The 7,921-nt window shown below is 38.7% G+C and overlaps 1 pseudogene; it reads left to right on the top strand.

Moving 5' to 3' along the window:
• Positions 1–4,049, top strand: LOC129292393 (uncharacterized; annotated as a pseudogene).
• Positions 4,050–7,921: the final 3,872 nt, after the last annotated feature.

Here is a 7,921-nt window from a genome sequence, read left to right on the forward strand (position 1 = left end):
ATGATGTTTCCGGTATGCTCATAAATAAGAAGCACTCCCACCAGAACGCCTTCGAAATCTTTCTTCTGTTTCTTTGATTTTGTTCACACGGTTTTCCCCCTCACAAGATTTGTGTTTCCTTGCTCGCATCTCCTTCACGATCAAGCAATTTTTATTTTGGTGATACTATTCGATTCTTGCAAAGCACTCAGGGTGATTTCTGATTATGATTGGAATCTGTTTTCCTGGATTCTGGCTTGGTAGTGTCTTCTCATTAATCCGGAACTGATTCCATGGCGGTAGGTGTACGATGGTGACGGCAGCCGGAGCGGCGGTGATGCTTTACTACGTATTGAGTAGGAGACTGGCGAGGAAGGCTGAAGACGACGAGGTTCTTGACGGGGATTTATCGAAATCCAGCAGATCGCTATGGAGGAGGAGGTTTGCTCGAAGGCCAGCTCAGCCTCCGGCGACTCTGTTGGAATCGGTTATCATGTTATCAGAAACATTGAGGTTCACCTATTCGGAGACTTTGGGTAAATGGCCCATCGGCGACTTGGCTTTCGGCATTAATTACTTTATGCGCAAACAGGTGCGTCTGCTGAATCCAATTTCTGTTCGCTCTTATTTGGGAAGGAAGTGTACTTGCTTTTCACTTCATTATGCCAGATTCAAAATTGAATATGAAGCTGAATCTTGAAGTCTGAGTACCAAATTGATTATGTTCTCTTTATCATTTAAGATTTTAATTGGTATGAGATGCTTCCAGGGTAATTTACGAGCTGCAAGTGTATATGCGAGAAGTGACTGTGTTCAGCTTGAAGGCTCCGAAATTATAGAGGAGTTGCATGATCTTTTGAGGTTGTTGACAATGTGTATGCTTTTCTCAAAGAAACCATTTCCGGTGTTTCTGGAGTCTGCCGGATTCTCCTTAGACGATGTTCTTCTGCAGAAGCCGAAAGCAGGGGTACGCTGTACTGTTGTCTATCTATTTATTCATCATCATCATCATCATCTTCTTGTTTTCCCCCTTTTTGGGATGGGATTAGAGAAGAGTAAGCCAGATTAAAATAGCAGCTTCCTTGAAATTAGTATTATGGTAGCTAGTGATTTGCATCCTCCGCCTCATCTGTGTACCTAGATTTCAGTAAATGAGTTAACGTTCATAGAATGCGTAACTTTCTTGTATCAGGACATGTGTTGTATTAGGGGAAGATGTAGGGTTCAGATTAGAGGAGCCAAACTATGATCCCCGTTGTATCGTAGTTAGGTATTCTGAAAAGGACCCCCTGTTTTACGTGTCGACAGTAATGCCGCCTGTGGCATTCGAACTAAGGCAACTGATACTTTTGGAGCACCAAAACTCAATCCAATGTTTTCTAGTCGAAACAGCGATTTCCACTTGCCCATATATAACACGTGGGATCCAACTAAAAAGAAATTACTCCAGTATTTTACTAGAGAAGGTTAGGTTTACCCTATTTCAAATACTGTTAGATATGTCCGTTTGAAAAAAGTAAACCGAGGGATGACAACACTGTGGGCTCAACCTCTACTTTCTGACTAGATGTTAAAATATTAGTGAGTGATTCATGTATTTGTTTTATCATTGCATGAGGGCTCTATATCCTGCCAAATATCGTCTCGGGAAAGACACGGATAAAAATCCTGAATTAGAGGTGGTGTCTGTTTCAGACGGTGGTCGATATTTAAAAAAAATGCACTGTGCATTTCTTGTTCTTTTTAGGACATTTTCTTGCCCAACTTAGATCGTTATATTAGCTACTTAACTGTGTCAGTTCGTTTTCCATTCTTATCCTCTTTTTTAACAGATGATTGATTGATTTAATGTCACGGGATTTAAATGCAGCTTCTGAGACCTGCTTTCACAATTGTACGTGACGATAAATCGAAATGTTTTCTGCTTCTGATCCGAGGTACTCATAGTATTAAAGACACACTGACGGCTGCAACTGGTGCAGTGGTGCCCTTCCATCATTCAGTTTTAAATGATGGTAGAATCAGCAACTTGGTTTTAGGATATGCACACTGTGGTATGGTAGCTGCAGCTCGTTGGATTGCAAAGCTCTGCACTCCGACTCTGCTCAAGGCCATTGGTGAATTTCCTGACTTCAATTTAAGGTATTTTACTCCCATCCGATTTGTTGTTTTACTCTATAGATGCCACAATTTTCTTTTTTACTTTGTCCTTTCAGTCATTACCTGCTTTTAAGAACATGTTCACCAAAAAGTTGTTTTTGAATTTTCGTTAGATTGTTGGGCACTCTCTTGGTGGTGGCACTGCAGCACTGTTGACATATATTCTGAGAGAACAAAAAGAATTATCTTCAATTTCCTGTGTCACATTTGCCCCTGGTATGATGTACAACTAGCCATGCTGCCATCTTTACATGTTAAATTATCTCCGGTACTTGCCAAAATGACCTTGATTGATTTTTGCAGCTGCCTGTATGACATGGGAGTTAGCAGAATCAGGGAAACACTTTATCACAACTATCATAAATGGCTCTGATTTGGTGCCTAGCTTCTCAGCTTCCTCTGTTGATGATCTTCGTGCGGAGGTGCTTTAACTCTGTCTACTGAAAAACATTAAATCTTAATTTTCTTAAAATTTGATGCATAGTGCTCACACCTGTTACTGGTCATCAGATAACTGCATCATCTTGGTTGAATGATCTGCGGGATCAGGTTCAGCGTACAAAGGTCCTGAATTGTCTATCGCTCTGCAACTGCACTTGGATCACACATACCTTCAATATCCAGTGCAAGAGCTAGGGTAGCTGGTGCAGGCGCTATTCTGCGGCCAGTAACCAGTGGCACTCAGGTAGCTTCAAACTCTGATTTACTTTTTGTACAATATATAGTGTTTATTGCATGGTGTTCTGTGCTATTTTGTTTGCATGAGCTCATTTCACCAGACCTAACTGTTGTTTAGTAATAGGTCTGAGTATATGTATCATCTGATCTAATACAGGAGGGTATAAATAGTATATACTATTATTGTCCTTGACAAAATAGCTAGTTTTCTGTATATGATCATTTTGTGTAGGAACTCATACATAAAGTGCATATTTAACTGAGATTCTGCTGTTTTTGCAGGTTGTGATGAAGAGTGCACAAAGTGTTGCTGAAGCTGTTGTCAGAACTAGATCATCTTTATCAACATGGTCGTCTTGCATGGCCGCACGCCGCCGAAATGTTGACTCTTCATCTAACTCCGCAACAGGAACTTGGTTGGTGCTTCTCTAACATCTGAGTTGAGAAGTGAATCTGTTCTGACTGAAGTGATGGAGACTGAGCCTATGCTGGATACAGATGAACTCTGTTACTCAAGTAGAGCATCGAGCCACCACGATGACACAGATGAAGAGGAGCAACTCGTTCCCAGTAATCAAGGTGGTACCACTTGCACCGTAGACGACATTACTCAAGGCCAATTGTGGTGTGAGCTGGAGAAGGAACTTCAGAAGCCGGATTATACTCTGACCATTGCCCAGGAAGCTGAAGAAGAAGCTGCTGCAGCTAAGGAGATCATAGAGGAAGAGAATCAGCTTCTTGTTGATGCTGCTGAATGCAGCAACTCAAGCACATCATCGAGCTACTCCGATAGCCATCGCTTTTATCCTCCTGGGAGAATCACACATATCGTGTCTGTAGCTTGTGAGGAAGATTCGAACTCAAATTCTGATGATCCTGTTGAGGAACGTGTCTGTTTATATGAAACACGCAGAGAGTTGTACAGCAAGCTCAGACTTTGTAAATCAATGATCAATGATCATACATGCCCATGTACAAGAAGATGTTGGAACGACTAATTCGAGAACTCGAGAAAGATAGCAGCTGCCCACCACAATGTAAAAAAAAAAAAAAAAAAAAAAAAAATCCAATCAGAAGTATGTAAATCCTCTATTTATATTTTATAATATACTATGAAATTTGGAAAAACTGAATCTGTGAGCCTCTCTGCAGGAGAGAGACTTCCAAAAATTGAGGTCTTGTCTCATCGGAAGATAATTGTGTTCTCCGACGGGTCATCTTTCACCTCCTGACAGGAAGTAAGTATCCTAATGCCTTGCATCTCAGTATGCGTATTCCTTGCCATTAAGTCAGCAGACTAATCGATTCCCTGCCTGTGAAAATGAATTCAACCTCCTTAAGTTGGCAAAGGTAGGTGCGTATCTGATAGATAATTGGCATGAGAGGGTGGCTAGGAGCACATTCCCTCATAATCAGATGCAATCCCTCTGGCGAGTAAGTATGAATCATGACTTTCTCAAAACTCTGTACTTGACACAGCCGAATCCCAGTTTTAATACCCTCCAGCTCAGCTTCAGTAGATGTTCCTCTCCCCACATGCTGTTGGAAGCCTAAAATCTCCTGCATAAGTTGCATTCCCCTGCGAGTTCACAGATCCAACTATATCAAAATTAAGATGGGCTGGATGTGGCGGTTTCCATGAGTCCTGCACATTAGGTTCAAGACAGTATATTTTTTGGTGCTGACTCGTCCTCCAAGGCCGTGTTGACAGATATGAATGATGTCTGCAGCATTTGATAATTTTTTCTTGAAAGACGCAGTTGCAGCGCGTGCTTTCCAGAGACCCCAACAGATATGGCTGAAAATTTTGTGCCAAGGCCAATGCCTGGAAACTCCTACGCCAGCTTCTGATTTAGCATTCCATTTTAACCAGTCTTGCAAAGATAAACCAAAAACCTTTTGTTCAAGGTTAGGATTAATGCATAAAAGCCAGATCATGGGTTATATACAATCGGTTTTTTCTGTGCTTTCAAATATTGTATATTCTGTGCTTTCAAATGTTTTTTTAATCACAATATTAGAGGGTTATATGAGTGCTATTGTGGAGTCACAGAATTAAAGGGTTATGAAAATTTGCTGTATCCGTTTCATTTTTATAAAAATAAATTTAGACGCTATTTGTTTGAAGTTTCCTTGTCGTTATTACTCGTGTTACTATTTACTGCTCATCTTGGTTGAATGATATGCGGGATTAGGTTCAATGTACAGAAGTCCTGAACTTTCATAGAAGCTTAAATATGATATTTCAAAGTTAGCACCTTTTGATCTTAATTGTTTGTAAGTTTGGTAGCTTAACTTGCTTTTGATTTTTTAATTTTGATAACCTGTATGCCGAAGCGGAAAACCTTTTTTTTTTTTAAATAATCTTTGCATGACATTTTGTCATTAAAGTCCAGTGAATAATAATCACCAAAATCCCACATTATAGTGGCAATCTTGGCTTACACATATGTTGGGTCGGACTAGAATGCCAGCTGAGGGGGCAATTTTTTTAATTGTATATAGGTGTCATCTTAGAGATAATCTTATTCAAGACAACTAAATATTAAATATGAATACCTTTTTTAATAGATATTTGAACTTTGATTTGTCATGTTGTTGTGAAGCACCAGTCTTTTCTGTTGATGGAGACAAGCTAATATACTCATATATTGTATATGTGGTTAACCAAGAAGGTAAGTGTAGAGTTACTTTTCTTATTTTTCATTACTTGGGCTACAGTTTCATTTCTTGTAGCTTGCTTCTTAACTAGTTCAGTGGAATAATCTTTCTACTATTTCACATACAACTTCAAGCTCTGATTTCTTTTTGGTATAAGATATATATGGTGTTTAGTGCATAGAGTAGTGTTGTATGATATTTTGTTGGTTGGGTTCATTTCATGAGACTTAACAGTTCTGTTGTCTAGTATAATAGGTCCAAGTATGGATGACATGAAAGAGAAGACAAAGTCGTACTGTCGTTGACAAAATAGCTGGGTTCCTATAGACGATCATTTGTGGAAGAACTTCATACACAACGTGCATCTTTATGTTGGTGAGGATTCTGCTGCGATCAAGTAGCATCACACGCCCATGTACAAGATGATGGAACCAATCCAAGAACTCGAGAAAGATAGCTGTTTGTTTGGACACAACAACGAAAAACAAACGAACACCAATTGAAAAAGAACATTCGAAGTTCATCCTTCACAACACTTTACAGATATCTTCATGCAACAGCTTCTCATTTCGTAAGTTCAGTAACTAATTGGAAAATAGAATTTGTGAGCCTCCCCATAGAAGAGAGGCTTCCAAAAATTGACGGGCGGACCCCACCGAAAGTAGGGCGGGATCCACTCGTCTTACAGAAATGTGTTCTTCATCCAGGTGTCGGCACGACCCGCCGTCTCTAAACGATCATAGACGAGTCGCCTTTCACCCCCTGACAGGACGGGTTAAGGGTACCTCGCTCATGGTCCGATTATTTATAAGCAGCTTCCGACCCTCTAAATTGCGAGTTTCCCGATGTGGGACTTTGCTCGCAGACATAATTCAATCCTAAGTCTAGCCGTCTAGCTTCAGGGTTTCTCACAAGTTCTGGAAGGAGGGAGGAACATACAAGAGGAGAAGGATTTGTAAGGAAGCAACAATCCATAAGGTTTTTTTTAATGCACTAGGAGGCAAAAAGTATAGAAAAAGAAACAGCAATTTTCAACCCTTATCCGTGGCTTTATTGATAATATTGGAGGTTTTATAAGAACAATTGTTTGATAATCAGAAAAATATACATTACATGCAAGCCAATTAACACAAGTATCAATTAGCTATTTGGCTTACAAGAAAATGGTGCTTGGATTTTGAATCAGATTAGATTATTGTTGTAATTATATGTATAACTCCTTGAATGAAGGTAGACAATTATTGACTAATAGAATTTCAGACATAATACTTTATTGAATTAAATCATCATAAAAGTGTAAAAATTATTATATATTCATTGATTTTTAACGTTTGAGAGATTACATGATTGTCACATGATACTCTTACTTTTATTCTCTCCTTCTTATATTCATTTTTAACTTGCAATTTTTCCAAAGAATGCTTGAAACTTTAGCATCAATGATGTTTGCTTCTTGCTCCTTGTAAAGCGAAAAATAACTTCCTCAGGCAAAGTGGGTGTACCACTCAATTTCCCTCAAACAACAATTCTAATGAAAAAGTTATTTCTAAAAGCATAAACATGTAAATTTTGCGATGCAAGGGCTCATTTTCCATTTTCGTTGTAGCCACCATTCCTATTTGCCAACTATTACTGAGTCAATACCCATATCCTCATTCCAAGATGTCTGTCATATTGGCTCAAGACCCCTCTTCTCTACTCTCTAGTTTAATTCTGAATTCCAGACCTCACAATATGTCATTGATGAAATAACAATTTTCCAGAAGCAGCAAAGATGAGAGCCTTCACTGGAAGTACATTGTTTCTTGCTTTCGTCAACCGCCATAACGGGCTCTAAATTTATAAGCAGCTTCCGACCCTCTAAATTGCGAGTTTCCCGATGTGGGACTTTTGCTCGCAGACATAATTCAATCCTAAGTCTAGCCGTCTAGCTTCCGGGTTTCTCTCACAAGTTCTGGAAGGAGGGAAACAGACAAGGGAGAAGGATTTGTAAGGAAGCAAAACATCCATAAGGTTTTTTTTAATGCACTAGGAGGCAAAAGTATAAAAAAGAAACAGCAATTTTCAACCCTTATCCGTGGCTTTATTGATAATATTGGAGGTTTTATAAGAACAATTGTTTGATAATCAGAAAAATATACATTACATGCAAGCCAATTAACACAAGTATCAATTAGCTATTTGGCTTACAAGAAAATGGTGCTTGGATTTTGAATCAGATTAGATTATTGTTGTAATTATATGTATAACTCCTTGAATGAAGGTAGACAATTATTGACTAATAGAATTTCAGACATAATACTTTATTGAATTAAATCATCATAAAAGTGTAAAAATTATTATATATTCATTGATTTTTAACGTTTGAGAGATTACATGATTGTCACATGATACTCTTACTTTTATTCTCTCCTTCTTATATTCATTTTTAACTTGCAATTTT

Source organism: Prosopis cineraria, unplaced genomic scaffold, assembly GCF_029017545.1.
Source record: "Prosopis cineraria cultivar Desert tree isolate PC_DT_omini unplaced genomic scaffold, ASM2901754v1 PC14, whole genome shotgun sequence".
Taxonomy (NCBI): Eukaryota; Viridiplantae; Streptophyta; class Magnoliopsida; order Fabales; family Fabaceae; genus Prosopis; species Prosopis cineraria.